Here is a 19,338-nt window from a genome sequence, read left to right on the forward strand (position 1 = left end):
ATGCCTTTATGGTAGAAAAATATGTTAGAACAAAACACAATAAAACATGCATAATAATCACAAGCATTAAGAAAACAAAACAAACTATAAAACATGAGAAACAAAGCAAATTGCAAACTATAAAGAAAAAGAGACCTTCCTCAGCCAATCAAATGAGCTCTTCCATAACTCCCACCACCTCACATCCTATAGGCTACCCCTTCACCATCAGTCTGTCCATCATACAAGAGACACTCCTCCCTCTATTAATAAAAGAGACTACAGATGTGCCCAAATGCAACTATCCTGAATTCGCACCAAATTGCCTGTTATGTGGCCTGCCATACAGTTTTACAGTCAAAAAATATGCACCTTATTCACATCACTACTGTGATAAAAGTACAATGCACGAGTACTCTGGACACTAACGCAGAGCATGCGTGAGAGCAATTCAGTTGCACCATGCGACTCACGCCATATGAGGACGATTATGTATGCCTGATTCCAGGGTGGCTCTAGGGGTGTTCGACCAGTGCGGTCGCACAGGAGCACCACCCATAGAGGGCGCACCCCTCCCCAACATCCCAATTTCAGTGGGACAGTACTCTCCTGCTCTTCCACTCGTGGGCCGAAGTGGCCCACGGGTGGTCACATCGGGAGGGTGGGGACCCCCGCCGCCGCAGCTGTGCAGTGGTGCCGGACCCCCTCAGTGTGAATGGATGCCGCGTGCATGGCATCCATTCACTGACAGCAGAGGGCTGGGGGAAGCCCAGCCAGTGATGGAGGACTGGGCTTTACCCCCAGCCTGACATTATTTGGAGGCGTGCCATGCGGGCACGCCTCCAAATAACGTCACACAGGGGGCATGGCCTATGGAAATGAAGCAACACTCCCAATTTCAGTCATGTTATATACCGGGCCAGCACAGGGTGCTCAGACCCCTGGAGCCGGCCCTGCCTGATTCCCATCCTCCCAACTTGGCACCTTTTTGCCTTTGGTTCAGCACTTATTTTGCTTTGGGTACCCAGGAAAATGCATGACAGACAGATAGATAGATAGATAGATAGATAGATAGATAGATAGATAGAGTATCTCAATATCAGTGTTTTACTTACAGTATGTAAATAGTGCAACACTCAATGGATGTTTTCATGAAATAAGAATGTACATCTGAACACAACTTGGTTAACTGCTTTGCCTGTTTATGTTATACCCCTTTTCCTCCAAAATTCCTTGTCTGACCCGGAGTTGGAACAGAGTTCCTATCCGGATCAGACCTGGAATTTATCCAGCGCCGACTCGGGCTATTCCTGAGTCGGCGCCGCTCACACCACAGTCGGGTCTGCATAGACCCGGCTTTTCCGGAGTGAAAGTGGATGCTTGGAGATGACGTCATCTCCAAGCGCCACTGAAGCCGGACCAATCGGCCGGCTTGCAGCGCACTGCAGGTCATCAAGACCCGGAGTGCGCCGTACACACAGCAGGGTTTCACAGGTTACTCCTGTTACTCACTCGACCTGGCAATCCAACCCTCACCCCATTTACATCAAGGAGCTGCCCGGGTTAACCCTGCAATACCCCGGGTTTTAGCTTTGGTGTAAAATGGGTATTAGTTGATCTTACAATAGCATCATAAATTTCCAAAGCCCTTTTATTTAAATAAATAAACACACACACACATTTGCTGATATGCTACATTTCCCATTCACTAAAATCAATGTACCTTTATATAAAATATAAAACTTGAAATATAAATTATTTACCATCGTTCCTTCCTTTAAATTCATTACATTCCTCAATGTTAAATTCTATCTGAGGCTCCTTACTATTTTTTTGACTGTTTTAAAAGTGATAAATGCTCCATCAGTAGTTAATATAACCTCCTCGAATGTCCTTCATTTGTCAGAGATCGCAGCTTTTTACTGCAGGTCATTATTCCACCAAGAAAATGAAGGGAAATATTTCCAGTACACGACAAGTGATCTGTTTCTCTTCTCCACCCACCACATTAGCCTTTGAATGCTCTCATTATACCATTACTAATTAGAAATTCTCTCCAATTGGCGGCTGCATTAAAAAAAAGACAGTGTGCTAAGCATATGGCATAATATCCTATTAATGAACACTCTAAATTCAAACTCAGGTCAGCTGTTCATTTCATGTTCTTGTCACCCAAGCAAAAGGGAGCATTTTCTCTTCCAAATTCAGAGCATGGAATCAGGTGAATACATTGCTGCCTAGGGCTACAGTGTTATTTTAACAGCTGTATCAAAGTATGGAGGATAGATAGATTAGATAGATAGATAGATAGATAGATAGATAGATAGATAGATAGATAATAGATAGATAGATAGATAGATAGATAGATAGATAGATACTTGCACCAGGTCTTATGGCAGATGCAGTTTCTCCATACATGCTAAGACATGTAATTAAGAGGGAAAACTTACTGTATTATAAGAATATTAAAAAGTCACCAAAAATAATCTTATCCTATTCACTTGTGATACAGTATTCTGCAGGTGATAGAATATTAAATTTGCTTCTAATATCCTTGTAATTATTTATTAACAGTTATATATATATAGCACCTGCATATTACAAAGCACTTTGGAGAGAATATTTAATTAATCATATTAGTTCCTGCCCTGATAGAGCTTACAACTAGGGATACTTTTGACACCAGCCAATTAACCTCCCAATATGTTTTTGAAGCACAGGAAAAATATACAGGGGCTGATGATTCCGCATTGTTCCTGCACATAACTTAAGCTTACTCTAATGCAGAGAATCTTGATCGTACAGTAGATTGCATTATGACTCAATAAACAGAATGGGAGAGGGAAGGGGAGAGCCCTTGCAGGTTTAGTAAGGGTGTGTTACTACAAATGAGGAAAGATGTAGACCTGCAAAAACATGCAAAATTGGATGAAAAGTATCGAAAAAAACTTTAAACATGAAAAAATACTTTATCTAAACATTAAATTTTTAATTATTGTCACCTGCCATTGCTATCCATGGAGAACCACAGGTACCAACATGCATGGATGGCTTGCTGGGACCTGCAGTTCTACTGTAAAGACAATGTTGTTCATTCAATTTTTAACACTACACCTACACTATCAACCCGCCACCCACCGCCCAAGGATGCGGTGGGTGCCCCGGGCTATCAGCCTAGGCCAAAGGTGCCCTGGAGAGGGGGTCCCCTTTATTGGAGGGGTCCCCAACTCCCCAGGGATCCCTGGCCTGGGCTTATTAGCAGTCAGGGCTGATGCTGTAGCTGGGGGGCCCGGTGAAAGGGCACTCCTAGCTGTGGCATCAGCCCCCCGCTAGAAAGGGTCCAGTGCTGGATTTAATTTTAGGGGTACCCCTACACAAAAAATTTTACCCTTATAATTAAAACCAGGATTGGTTCTGCAGCCTGGTGCTGGTAACTAATTTACGGGGGAACCCTACTGGTTTTGTTCCCCGTAATTTTAGGTACCAGGACAGGCTGGCAAGTCCAGGGCTGGTTATGCTTTAGAGGGGGGACCTTGTGTCATTGTTTTATTTAAAATATTTAACCCATTTTTTACAGGTCTTAACACACAAGCAACTTACACATATCTCACTGATATGTGCAGGTTGCTTGGAAAAGAGAAAACACTGCAGTCTTGGGTAAGTAGTCTCACCTAAACTCTCCTTAAACTCTCCTTAAACTCACCTTAAACTCACCTCTAAACTCGCAATTTGGAAGAAAAAACTCACTTTGCTTCACCATTGAAAAACTTACTTTCAGCTAAACTCACTTCTTAGTAAATATGCGAGTTTGATAAGGAAAAACTCACACAAGTTTTGTTGAAGCAAAGTGAGTTTAAAAACTAAAAAACTTGACCAAACTCAGTTCTTAGTAAATTTACCCCTAGGACACCTAGGTTATGACAATAAAGCTGCATGAAGGGCAAGCAAACACATTGCAGCTTTCCCAAGATTGCATCTAGAGCACAAGTACTATTGCAATTAGTGTATACAGATGTGTGTGGACCAATGGAGGTAGTATCCATGAGTGGGAAACGTTACTTCATCACACTCATCAATGATGCTACAAGGAAGACATGTTTATTTTCTAAGTAACAAAAGTGAAGTATAATAACAGGCAAGAAGAGTCCCAGAGCCTCATAGAAAACCAAACAAGTCTGAAACTAAATATACTAAGAAGTAAGAACTGACCATGGTGGAGAATATGTGAACAAATATCTACTATGGTCAACTATCTTAAATAAAATGGCATCCAGCATCAGCTAACTATCGTCTATACACCACAACAAAATGGCATGAGTGAAAGAGCAAATAAGACAATGGTTGAAGAACTCAAACTATGCTGAATGATGCAAGTTTTGTCAAAAGACTTTGGGCCAAACCAGTACAAACAGCTGTTTACCTCAAAAATCAATCATCTACAGTGGCAGGGAAAGATAAGACACCACTGGCAAAAGATTAAACATCAGTCATTTATGTGTATTTGGAAGTATAGTTTACACTGATATATCCAGAGAGAAGACACAAACTTGATCCTCAGTCCATTGATGCATCATACTTGGATACTGTAAACAAAGCAAAGGCTATCATTTGTGGAACATCAGTGACCTAAATCTTATACGGAGGTTTCTCACTTAACGACCTACATGTTTAGCAACCAATCGGACTTATGACTGGTGCTCCTACCAGCTAACTGTGGCTTGCAGGATACAAGAACATAAGGAAACAGACCCTGCTGTGAGAGGGGTGTGTGGTTGTGGCGTGGGACACACAGGAGACCTTGCCTCCCATGAGGGATAGGACGGACAGGGATTTGGCGCACTATCGGAGAAGGTGGGGCACACACAGATAGATGTCACCCTCTACCTGGCTCCTGCTGCTTCCCGGCCACTATATGTCCTCACATAATGACCAATTAATTTAACAACGAGTCGTAGGAATGGAACCTTGTCATTAAGTGGGGAATGTCTATACTATCAAGGAACATTGGGCCTAATTCATAGTTGTATGCTATGCACACAGCAGCTGCATCTTTCAAAGCATGATAATGACTGCGCAAGGCGTCTGAGTACAAAACAGGCCTCCTGCCGGCACCGCAGATCGGAGTGCTGAATCCAAAGATGGTTGCAGCAACTGCCAACTCAGTAAGCCTAAAGCTATTCAGATTGGCTGCCTCATCTGCACTACTGAGGCCACTAAAACTGCATTGGAAGATGTAGACACTGACACAGAAAACAGGGACATCTCATCCCCACTTTCGGGAATGCTGCCCAGTGTCACAAGCTGTCTGCATAGCGCCACTTCTGCCACCTTGCTCACTACAAAGCCTAGCAAACAACTATGTTCCAGGCTGCTAAAGCATTGTTATTGCACTTTTTCATAACACTTTGTTGTTCTACCTGGCTAAATAAACCTGAAACCTTATTAAGTTGTACTACATGAGGGATAACCACCACCAGCACCTCTGCTGCGCTACTCACTTTACATCCTATACACACATGGCCTCGTGTACTCTCAGTATGCTGTCTGTAGTTATATACATATATTTACATAATACCATCCAGTTACAAAACCCAGTGTCCTTCCCTGGTCATTCTGCCAATAGGTCATGTGCCCAGGAACCCTTTGCTAATAGTTTATGGGGTCAGAACATTGCTGTGCTAACTTCATCCATGGCCCCACTGATACTTTTTTGCGATTTACTGTTACCCTCCATTACTTGCCAGGAAATATTGTATGTTACCACACAGATTGTGAGTCACCCCTGGTGAGACTCCAGGATAAATGGCCACAACAGGGATTACTGTTTGGAGAGAACTTTAAGAAACCTGCATACACAAGCATTTGGATACCATGGGAGATACAGTCCCAATTTTCAATAACTCTTTGCACAAATTAAGCTGTGGACTAAATGGACATCAACCTCATAGAATTTGTAACCTATCCACATAGATATAACCTGGTCTAATGATCTGGATAATTAAAAATTGGGATAATAAAAATGCAGGAATAATTATTGTTGCCTAAGACGTGTATACTACATATTATATTGTTACATGTTATACAGATTATTTTTTAATTATGACAGATGGGCCTTGGTACTACAAAGGACCTAAAAATCCACAGAGGTTAATTCATTGTGGTAGTTGGTCTTCTCCCCTAGTTCCATGAAAAATTGGAACACCTTTGAAGTCAACTTTTAATACAGAGGATTAAAACAATTTAATGATCACAAACATGTGGAATTGTTAAAATAGATGAACCAGATTGACTAATTGGCTCCTGCACCCCTCGTGGGGAGTGGCTATATATGGTCAGTGATAGTCCAGCCCCTCTGACAAGTACCAGCCTCAGTGTAGCAAAAGCAAAGGTGAGGAAGCAGAAATCTGGGAATTCCAGTGAGGGGAAGGGAGTGTGAAGTACAAAAATGGGTGACTGTGGGTCCCAGTTGTTGTTTGAGAGATTCTTCTGACAAGGTCTGACAGATTTAGAGTTGAAACAGCTGGAGCTGGTTCCTTCCAGCATGGAAATATTACAGCATATATTTGGCTGTCAGGGCAATTCTGTCTGTGCTGATACATGCTGTGTAGGACTTTTCTCACCACAGAGTAAACCTTGTGAACTGAGTGCTGCACATCTGGGTTCCAGAGAGGGTTGGTGAGCAGCCAGGTACAGTAAGACCAAGATTGGGAAAATTATAACCGCTACTTCTTTACCATTCTGAGTTATTATAAACCACTCTGATTTGGAATAGTAGTTCATTGCTGCATAAGAACTTTATTACCAAAGTTTAAGCAACCCAATATTCCCACAGATAATAGGATAACCATGTGTCCCAACTCTAACATCTAAGTATACTCATATTAGAGACAGTTTACAGGTGTGTGTATATATCACTAGAGACCAGAGGTGTGATTAGAACTTTGTGGAGCACATAGTAACATTTTGAAGGAATCCCTACTACTGGGGGTGGGTAGCAGCAGTTGTGGATTCAGAGGGAAGGGGCGATTGGAGTTATCATTCCCCCTAACATCCTTGTCTCTCTGCTCTGGCTCTGGGACTTGGGAGTAACTGAAAACTCCCCCAGACACTGTGCAGCATCATCATCCAGGTACGATCACAACTGCGGCAGTGCGGTAGAGGACTGATGGGGCTGGGCGGAAAACAAATGACAGCTATGGGTAGTACCAGTCATAGGGACCCACATTATAGCAGGGAAGTACACTGAGGTCTGATAGTACCTGCAGCTCAGTGGAAGTTATGATACAGTATACTATACTCCTACAGGGCTTTGCCTCCTGTAGTCTATGGCAGCACTATAAAACCAATACTACTTCAGTTAATGATGAACCACATGGGCATGCATATATACAGCCCCAGGTCATATCCTGCCACATAACCGGACACAAGGAAAGAAGTAAGCCACTTAAAACATCCAATGCTATTCAGTCCTCCTGCCTGCTAGCCCAGTACGCTACTGGTGCTGAGAATTAATTTCTTGTTTGGAGGCTTCCAATCAATTTGTCAAAAAAATGCACATAAGAGATTGCAAGAACCCTACCCAGTGTGAACGTCATTCTAGCCAAATAGAGTGCTTACACTTTTAGTGGTTAGATCATGGGAGAAAAACATCTTAAATGGTTAGAAGCATCTAAACTCATAAGGGATTTATCAGGCAATGAAGTACATTGATACTGTGCAGTTACAATTTACAAACTACTGTACATTGCTTCAATTTACTTCATTGTGGCTAAATCCCATGTGAATTTAGCCACTTCTAACAAATAAGAGTGTTTTTTAGTACACATTTGCTCAAGTAGTTTGAGATGCAAATGGGAGGAGGTACAATCTTATTAGTAGGAGACAAAGGCTAGATAAAGAAATGGATGCTTTAGGACTGGAGAGTACAAATAAATCATCAAATGATTAAAATAATCACTAAAAAATACAAAAAGAAAGAAATTACAGAATACTTATAACAAAAACATTTATTAAAACTCTAACATTTAAATATTTAAATGTGGTTCTTAGTACAAAGCATGTAAGCACATGTACCAGTGGCTCACTATTGATCTATTTGACCCCTTAACTGCAGAGGCTCGTCATCCCGATATTGGCTAGACTAAGAACCCCACGCATTCTCTGCATCAGTGGGTGTAGTGCCTCTCCCCCCAAATAACTTACCTTGTGTCGACCATTCCAGGAGATCAGTGTAGACTTCCTGCAGCAGCCATCTTTAAATTTTGAAATGCTGCCGGTGCGCACATGCACACTGGCAGCACTGCTTTGAAGAATATAATAATTAAAATGGTGGGGGGGAAGGATTTAAGTCCCTCTATATGACCCCACCAAATAACATAGAAAGATGTGGGTAACCTGATCACCAGACAATAACCTCCTGCACAATAATGTAGTCCAGGCATGGGGGAAAATCTCCCCAACCTTGCTACAAAAAATTTAGAGGCACCCATGATATAAAGAAGAAGTTCCCCTCTTTCAAATTTTAGGGCCGTGTGAGTACTTATTGTTGGGTGATCATGTCAGGCATTGTTACCGCATGCTATGCATAAAAATAAAATTGTGCACAGTGAATTTGTCTCAACACATAAAATGCTGCACCAGAAAAGAGCTGAGTATCCTAAGGATGCTACAGATGGTTCTTCGGCTGTAACCGGAGTATCCTAAGGATGCTCAGGGCTGCTCTCTATGTTGCAATACAAGGCACAGTGCAACCCACTAGGCCCTAATCTATGGGTGGTGGAACCACTTGCCCAATACTATTTACAACCCTGTTCAGACAAACATGGGGTAGGTGCAAGTATTGATATCTCTGCAGATGGGTGTGAGGATGCATGGAAACTCACTTTGCATAGCTTAATCAGTTGACTGCCACAGTCAGACATTAAATTTTGACTAACTCAGAATCAGTTTCAAGAGGTTCCATCATCTATGCAAATAGTATGGGTTATAATGGACAGTATTTTTGAGTGTCTTTTTATATAGAACATAGTACTGAATACATACAACCATTTAGTAGAACAACCACTTTTAGAGTATATTATAACCTCTGATGTCACAAAAGGTGAATGTTAAGCTCATTACAAATAATGTGAGTTACATAAGTGACCATGCATGGCCTAGCCTGGATCTTGAGGAACAATTTTAAGTTAACATTGAGTAGAGAAATGGGTCTATAACTTTTACATAAAATAGTATCATGGTACTCTTTTTCAGTAATGGCAATATCTGCCCTAGTGGTGTTACTTTTAAACTTTTACTGTGAACACATCTGGGTTAGGGGCAGCAGAATTCTTTATCAATTTGATTGTTTGAGATAACACATTTTACACAGATTTCTTGTTAATTGTGGACTTTTTGAGCTACTCTGAATTTAGGGAACTTACACAGCATATGAAGTGTTTTATTTTTTATATGTGATAAATAGGAGAATCATGTAGTAGGAGTACTGTATATCGTGTGGAGGTGGTTGAAATCCCAGGTGTCAGGATGCCGGAGCTCAGAATGCTTGTGCCAGAATCCTGACACCAGTCAGAATCCTGGCTATAGCATCTCGACCACCGGCATCTCAACGGTAAGTATTGGGGTTAGATGGAGAGTTAGGGTTAGGTGTTATGGTTAGGTACTAGTGGGAGAGTTAGGATCAAGCACTAGGGGGAGAATTAGGTTTAAGGTGTGGGGAGGGAGGGTTAGGGTTAGGATACTTACTGATAGCTGTCAATATCCTAACCCTGTCGGGATGCCGGCATTGGGATTCTGACCAGTATAACAGTATAATTAAAAAATATGACTATAGACAAAGATAAATAAGTTTGGATGTCCTGCAGTGGCTTCAAAAGAAAATTGATAATTCTCTTTGTTAAAGAGCAACTAAAATGACAATTTTAGTATATTATTATTATTATTATTATTATTATTATTATTATTAGTTTGGCCTGTACATGGCAGCTTTTTAAATTTTAGTAAAAGTTTTAATTCTCATTGTTTCAATACATCTACAAAAAGATTAATCAAATAATTAGATCAACTTAAAACCATTGGGGGCAGTACCTTAAATTGATTTGTAAAATTCACCCTCCAATTATGATGAGTTAGTTTGTTTTTTTAGTGTTTTTGCAAGTTATGATGTGTGGAGTTTGTGGAATACAATCTGCTAATTTATTGTTCTATATTAAAAAATTTATTAGTCTAATTCATTTTGCTACAAATTAGTCCATAAGAGACAGTAGATAAAAATGGGGAAGAATGTAAAATATTTTTAAAATTGTTGAATAATTGTCTCACAAATACAATTAATCATGAAAATGAAAAGAATATTCTGATTAAAAAGAAATATAAAATCTCTACTGCATAATTGATCTTACCTTAAAAGCCCAGGTCTGGATTGAAAAAAAAATCTAAATTTGGTAATACAATAGTGGCAAATGACCCAAACAACTAATTTGATGTCAAACACTTAAACTATTTTGTATAATAAATGCTAAAAAAAACACAAGGTAACTGTGCAAATTCAAAAGAAAGTTTTCTAAAAAAAAATCCAAAAACTTTTAGAGATTTAGCCTAAAACTTAAGCACTTATATTTTTTGGAAATTCAACTTAGCATAGCAATGCCCTACATTCATTTCAGAAGGTTAAAGTGGCAGATTGATTGACAGTAAGCCACTTTAGATTTTGCATAGCAGCGTATTTAGATTCTAAAAACATACGGTTATTCATGACTTTTTGAGCAAAGAGGTTATGCACAGCATGCCTACATATAGGATATCCTTCATGTAAGACTTGGAAGAGATACCGAAGGTGGTTGGCAATTTCAAACTATTTTATTACAGTATTTTGAGAGCATTAGGCTGCTTCTGCTTCTCTTAAGTAAATTATCTTTATTTTTTATATTTGCTACACATATTTCCTCCATCTTCTGCACTTTCTAATGATGATTTAGAAAGGGATGTTTTTGATGCATCTACAAATTATGTATTAAAGTGTTGGGCATCATAGAGTAATGTAACATGACATTTGCCTTTATTACTTAAGGGCCTGATTCAGAGATGGACACAAATGCCATCGCTGCTGTGATCCCATAAACAAAAATAAGAAAATGTTGCAGCCCCTGGGATTTGTATTGAGACGCCCACTTACAGCGTCTCAAGCCGACCGCCGATGTGTACAAAGAAGCAATCATCAGATACATGTTGGTCAATCATCAAACTTTTGAGTAAACCTATGACTGTGCAGAATGGTATATATATATATATATATATATATATACGAGGAAAAATCCAGCACTCTTACTTGAAGAAAATGTTGCTTACCCCGTTGCCCTCTGGATGTAACCGCATACATGCTGCAGGTGATAAACAAGAGACCAAAAACCGGTGGCACTCAGGGCTTTGTAAATGAAGACAACACATGCTAAACAGCAGTCTAAGTCGACGTTTCAATGCTGACGCATTTTCATCAGGACACAAAAATAAACAACATATACAGACCTTATATAACGTGCTCCCTATCACCAAGTTTCCATTTTCCTCCTGCGTGCATTAGATGGGAGAGCGCCAATGATCATTGGGCGCGTATTGGCGCTCTCCCGACCGGATGCAGGAAGGAGGAAAATGGAAACTTGGTGATGGGGAGCACGTTATATAAGGTCCGTATATGTTGTTTATTATTGTGACTTGATGAAAATGCGTCAGCATTGAAATGTCAACTTAGACTGCTGTTTAGCATGTGTTGTCTTCATTTACAAAGCCCTGAGTGCCGCCGGTTTTTGGTATCATATATATATATATATATATATATTTATTGGAGGGGGTCCCCAACTCCCCAGGGATCCCTGGCCTGGGCTGACTAGTGGTCAGGGCTGATGCTGTGGCTGGGGGGCCTGGTGATTGGGCTCCCCTGGCTGTGGCATCAGTCCCCCGCTAGAAAGGGTCCAGTGTTGGTTCTGGGAATTACAGGGGGTCCCTATGCAATTTTTTCCCTGTAATTCCAGAACCAGGACTGGTTCCCATAGCCCAGTGCTGGTTGTATTAAGTACATTGGTACCCCACGTATTTCTTTCCATGTACGTAAACAACCAGGACTGGCTTTGCAAAGTCCGGGCTGGTTCTGTTTTGGGGGGGGGTACCTCACATCATTTTTTTTCTACATTTAACTCTTTATTTGATTTTTACAGTCAGATACATGCAGGCATCTCACTGATGTCTGCAGTATCTGTACCAATCTGACCTGCTCATGCTCAAATTGAAAGCCTGAAGCAGGTCTATTCATTTGGGGATTTGAAGTTCAATTTGAAGTTTGATTTTGTGTTCGATTGCAAATCGAATGATAGTAAATTTGTGTGTTGGTCTATGTAAAAATACAGATGTTTTTTCGATGTTCGATTTGAGGATGATTTGACTAAAATTCAATTTGAAATTCGATTTTATATTTGATTTGGCCTTCAGTAAATACCCAAATGCAAAATCGAATACAAATCGAATGCAAATTGAATGCCAAATCACTCAAAATACAAAATTGAACCTTAGTAAAGTCTAAAATCACAAACTAAGGGCCTCATTCAGACCTACTCGCAAGCGGCTGTCTGCTCGCAAGTGGGTCGATGGTGTGCACTGCGCATGCACACGACGGAGGGAGCTCCATCGTGCGCTTGCGCCAGACGCGTCGAGCGAAGGACTTTCCTTCGCTCGTTGTGTCTGATCAAAGGGGGCGTGCTGTCGATGTTGATTGACAGCACGCCCCCTTTGGTGGGCGTGCCGGGGGCGTGCCTCCCAGACAGAGGCGTTCCCAAGGGAACGCCTACAGTCTGAAGCCGGCCCCACTGACATCACTAGTGATGTCAGTGGGAGTGATTTTGGCTCTGATAGAGCCAAAATCACTCCAGGGCTTGTGGTCGAAAACCCCGACCACAGGCTTCTGGTCGCACTGGCGATGGTCGCAATGGTCAAGACCATCGCGACCATCATCCTGCATGCTCGTATGAGCTGTGGGTGGTGACCCACAGCTATACGAGCATCCAGGAGGACGCTCCATTTTTATGGAGGACGGCCCTCATTCCGAGCGAGCGCTCTGCTCAGAGCGTCCGGCTCTGAATGAGGGCCTAAATTCCATAATACACTCAGAGTTGCATCAGAAATTTAGAGGACCAGTACAAATGAAACATGCAGGGCCCCCCTTGCTACAAACAAGCAAACATGGAATGCAGACTTACACTAAGACACAGACAGACACATAGTAATGAGACTGATGATAGCATTCAATAGGTAGGACTATGGGCCTGGTTCAGACCCATTCACTATCTACGTACGCTGGCTGGATACGTATGCAAAGTTGTCAAAGTGACGCCATGGGAAGCGAATGCTTGCCAATGCATAAGCACGTCCACCATGTCTTAGCAAGAGGCCACTTTGTGTATGTGTATGGCCAATCGCACAGGCAGAGCCACCCACCAGCAACACGTCATCTCCTTGGTACATGATGCAAGCCTCTAAAACGGCATTGAAACACTCAGGCACGCCTGCGTTCACATCTCCAACCCCCCGTTATTAGTGTCCTGCCCCTGTTACCACCCACAAACAGCCTCTCCTGTCACCCATTACCCTGGGATGCCTTTGCTGGGTGAGCAAGAGGGATGCAATCGCAGTGTGTAGTTCGCACACGCGCAGGACAAAGTGTGCGCATGCCCATATGCAGAACATCACAGTGTGAGCAGCTCTGAATCAGGCCCTATGACTCTATCTGTAAAATAATTCTCTGTGGCATATATGTAGATTTCAGGGCTTGCTCATTCTAGACGGGCAGTTGGTAAAGTCTTGTGCACTTCAGTGTCAGATGATTAATTTCCACCTGACAGTCATTGTGTTTCTTTTACTGACTAAGTTGTACAAGTGGCAGCCACTTTTCTAGAGGCCCAAAGTGCACTGATACACCCTTGATAGCTCAGGCCCATTACAAGTGTACCCACTATACCCACTAATGACAGCCCTCATCACATTAAACACAGTCCTCATGGCATGATAAGCTTTGTTGCTTTTGCTGAGCTTAGTAATGGGTCTTGCACCCACAATGGAGTATTGTTATTATATACACCCTCAAGTTATTATTCAACACAGGCTACTCTAACTTTAATATATACCATTGATGTAGTCATACCAATGCTTTCATTAGTTTTGAGCTTTCATCTATAGACAAACTTCGTTATATAAAGAGTTATATTAACTACAGATATGTAGCTTACATAATTACAGTACATGCTGGATTGGATGATTACATCTTGCATCCAAGATAAAATAATTGAAGAACTTCATGATGTAGGCCTTTAACAAAAGAACTTCTCTGGTAGCACAAAATGCTAAGCTGCAAGGTGCCACTGTTGGTAAATTCCATTGTCAAAGTACTAAACAAATAAAGTTTTCAGTCGGAAGACTTGATTGTTATATGAAGATGCTTAAAAGACAGGCTTGCTCGATTTTTATTAGCAACTACATTTTATTTTATATATTAAAAAAATGTCAAATAAAAATATATTTATTTAGTGTATTATAGTTTGATTTGAATTGCTTCTAAATTTGTATTCAAATTTGGAAAATACTTTGGTATATTCCATTTTCATATACAGTATGTCAACAAATACATGTTTATGAATGTGGTGGTTCTAGTGGTTCAGATTGCTCAGAATCCGAGCATACCTGAACTTCTGGTATCCAAGTAAATCCAAGTGGTGGCTCGGGTCTTCCCGTCTGACTCAGATTCCATTTTGAGGCAAAATGTCATCCTCACAGAGTTGGATTTTCATGGATTTTGGATTCTATATGAGGCACCATGGATGGGACTGTATGCTGCACTGTACTCTACTGTATAGGCTGTGCTGTGTCTAGACCCAGTAACAAGGCTGTGCTGATTTTAGTCAATGTGTATAGGGGGTGCACGCTGCTGTATGCTGTGCTGTACTCTGCTTTATATAAGCTGTGCTGTGTCCAAACTCACAAGTGACTGTGCTGCTCTTAGACAATGTGTATAAGGGGGTGCACACTGCTGTATATAGGCTGTGCTGTGTCCATCAATAAAGATATTCACATGCATATATAAGCCCTGTGACTCCACGCAGTTTAAATTAAGCTGCAACATCAAAAATCAAAATAAAAACATAATTAAATTCTATTGTTGTACTGTTTGGTGTTCTTTACCCTAGTACAACTTATTCACATGCATATAAAACCATGTGACTTTACCCAGTTTGAATTGAGCTGAGACATCAACAAATCAAAATAAAAAAAAGATAAATTGTATTGTTTGTACTGTTTGGTGCGCTTTACCCTAGTGCACTTTGTTAACGTGCATATATAAGCCCTGTGACTACATGCAGTTTGAATTGAGCTGCAACATAAAAAAAAAAAAATATATATATAAATTAAATTATATTGTTTGTGTTGTGCGCTTTACCCTATTGCACTTTGTTTACATGCATATATAAGCCACGCAGTGATCTGCAAGTTGAAAAATGGAAAACATTCAGTTTAAAGAAGAGTAACCAAATACTGTTGCTGCAGCTGCTGCCACCAGTCATGATGACGATGCTTGTCCTTCAACTTCATCTACTAAAGCCAATGCTCAAGGGCATAGAGGGTCTGTCAGGTCATCTAAAAAAAAAATATATATATACAATGCTAAAGAAAAAAACACATCTAATAAAGGGAATGTGTGGTGCAGAAAAATATTAAATTGCCAACATGCCATTCTCCACATGCAGTGGCAAGGAAAGACTATTTATGAGTGGTGGTTCTGCAAGTGTCTGTGAGACATCGTCCTCTGCCTCTCATGATGATGCAAAACCTTTTCACTGAAACTGTAGAAGAGGTGTAAAAACATGATAACCACTAAGGTAGTAGAAGAAACTATGCATTCAGAAACAGAAATATCACAAATACCTAAGGAGAGTCTAAGTGTGTCCGTGTGTGCTATATGTGAACCTGACCTTTCTTATACTGTTGTACTCACAGAGAAGCCACCTTCTGCTATTTCTGCTCCCTCTGCAAATGTGGGGATGAGCAGCACAAATATAGCTGATGACATAGAAATTGAGGATGCGACCAAGGAAGTGCAACAGGATGAGGAAGAAATTTTTTAGCTGATACCAACATTAATGAGGAACTTGAGGATGAGGATGTTGTTTGTGTAAGTCAGACACCAGTGGAAGAAGCTCTTGGCCATGATAAGAGGCAGGCCAACAAATGCACCTCTTATGTGTGGAATTATATTTACCAAAATCCTGACAATAATTATCAAGCCATCTGTGACCACAGTAAGTAGAGGTAGGGAAGTTAATCATCTAGGAACCTGTTACATTATTTACAGCAAACTCATAAAATTTTTTTGACAATATCAGAAACTCAAACTGGTGCTAAAAATTAGCAGAAAGCAGTATAGCATCAGGTAGCTCAGTTCTCCCAAGTTCACCTAGATCCCAACACCAGTAATCTCTACCACCAACACCTTCATCCTCGATATCCAAAGTAATGATTGTAGATAGTCCTGCATCCAATTTGTTAAGGCTAGGTGACTCCTTCCCATCCAGGATTCCTCACAAGAATCCTTCAGGGCTTGGCCTGCTGCTGCTGCTGGTGATGGATCTTCATCCCTGAAGGGGACCAAGAAGTCTAGCATTTTAAAGAAACCACTGACTGGGAAACAATCATTTGCAATGGGAAGCAAGTATGACAGCTCTCACCCAGTTGCACAGCGGATCACTGATGCCATCATGGCTATGCTAGTATTAGATCTGCATCCAATATCCACCATTAATGCAGTGGGTTTTACACATTTAATTAAGGTCCTGTGTCTCTGGTACCAAAATCCATCTCGGCTCCAATTTACCTGAAAAGCCATTCCTTGGCTGCACCAGGACATTAATAAAATATCTAATTATTGGCCTACAAAATGCCAATTTACCCACTGTCCACCTAACCACAGATATGTGGACAAGTGGTAGTGAGCAAACTAGAAATTACATGACTGTGACAGTCCACTGGGTGGGCAATTTGTCTTTAGCAGCATCAGTATCTAACAAACAATGCCCATTCATTCAGGGGCAGGCTTCTTTGTGTATCACCGGCTTCACTAAGAGGCATACTGCTGACAACCTCTTAGAAAAACTAAGGTATATCATAGCAAAATGGTTTACTCCTCTTGGACTCTCCTCAGCATTTGTGACTTCTGACAATACCACCAATATTGTGAGAGTATTACAGATGGGTGAATTGCAACACCATCCCATGTTTTGCTCACACAATCAACTTGGTGTTACAGGGATTTATTAAAAATGACAGGGGTGTGGAGGACATGCTGTCTGTGGCCCAAGAAATTTCAAGACATTTTCATGATTCAGCCATAGCATGCAAGAGATTGCAGCAGCTGCAAGAACAGTTGAATTTGCCCTGCCACCAACTGAAACAAGAGGTGTAAATATGGTGGAATTCCACCCTTTATATGCTTCAGCAGATGGATGAACAGCAAAAATCCATCCACAGCTATACAACCAAGCCATGACATTGGAAGATGAGGGGGAGTGTTCCTTAGTCCAGTGCAGTGGAGAATGCTTTCCATCTTGTGCAAGGTGCTCAAACACTTTGAATTAGCCACCTGTAAAGTGAGCTCAGACACTGTTATCTTGAGTTAAGTGATTCCCTTAATTAGATTTTTGGAAAATCAGCTCAAGAAATTGAAGGAGGAGATGAAACAAAGCGATTCAGCAAATTATGTTGGACTTGTAGATCAAGTCCTTTGTTTGCTGTGCCAGGATCCAAGGGTTGCCAATATCTTAAAATTAGATCACTACATTTTGGCAACTGTGCTTGATCCTAGGTTTATGTAGTATGTTGTGTCTTTCTTTCCAACTGACCCAGATCTTAAGAGATACAAAGAGCTCCTGGTGAGATAGTTGACAGCTCAAGTGGTACATGACACGACGACATCTCCTCCTTCAGTTTCTCCGGCAGCTGCAAGGAAAAACTCAGCTTTTCCAAAAGACCCAGTGGTGATGCAGAGGAGTCAGCACAACTATGTGACCACTTGTAGAGCCTAAAGAATTGCTGAAAATAAGTGACACCACAACTGTGACTCCATCTTATAGGGTCACATCCAAAGAATCATGGAATATTATGTTCATGACACCATACACATAGGTATGTCACAGAGTCCCTTTAACTACTGGAAAGAAAAAAGCTAATTTGGAGGCCTTTGTACAAACTGGCTTTGCATTACCTAAGATGCACATCCTCCAGTGTGTACTCAGAAAGAGATTTCAGCACAGCCGGGAACCTTATCTGCAATCAGTGTAGAAGGCTACTTCCTCAAAATATGGAAAAGATGATGTTCATCAAAATGAACTGGAAATTCTATGATGAAGACTTCTACAGCCAATTACATAAAAAAATAAAGAGGTACCTGTAATGATGGATTCCAGTGGGGATGTATTAATATTGTGTGAGGATGATGAGGGTGAGGAATCTGATGAGGAGAATGACCTCTTCAACTGTAGAGAGGATTAACAATACTGTTATCTGCCTTATGCCCATCGGTAGCTTGTATTGTGGGGCCCAAACAAACCAATCCCTTCAGCCACAAATGGCAGTCCTTGTCGCTGAAGTGATTGGTTTGTTAAAAGGTGCATGTCCTGTTTAATATATACAACATAAGGTTGGGTGGAAGGGCCCAAGGACAATCCCATCTTACTGCTCTTTGCTTTTCATTATGCTCTGTTTGGGGCATTGCTGACTGACACTTTTATAGTTTATTAAACTACCATCCTGTCTGCCACTGCTGTGTGGCAATGTTTCAAAGGTGGCCTATATTTTTTTAAACTGCCATGTGTTTCTGCCACTGCTTTGTTGCTTACTTTGTTTCATACTGGATTTATTTAAACTAAAATCACAAATAGATATACATTACTTGCAAAATACTCTTATGCCTTTTTCAACCTTGATTTGTAGATACCAACCTATTTGCCTTTTTTCTTAAACTTTCCTGCATGCTCCTTTGATTTTTCTAAAAAAATTCTGAACCACCGAAGAGCTCCACTGGGGAAAGGACTGATGTGAATGAGTACATTTTCTTTGTAAATGCCTTTCCTCCTCCTTCATAAACTTGTTTCAGAATCCAAAACTTAAATTAAATTTACTACAAATCAACCCTTCTTTTCCCTGCCTTCAACTACATACAAGCTCCCTCTGGCCTCTTGATTAATAAAAACATTTGTTTATTGATGTGCCATGTTGAAAGTTGAACTGCCACATGTTTCTGCCAGCCACTTCTGTTGCTTAGCTTAGTCA

The sequence above is a fragment of the Taudactylus pleione genome, unplaced genomic scaffold (genome assembly GCF_031769625.1).
Source record: "Taudactylus pleione unplaced genomic scaffold, aTauple2 ptg000232l, whole genome shotgun sequence".
Taxonomy (NCBI): domain Eukaryota; kingdom Metazoa; phylum Chordata; class Amphibia; order Anura; family Myobatrachidae; genus Taudactylus; species Taudactylus pleione.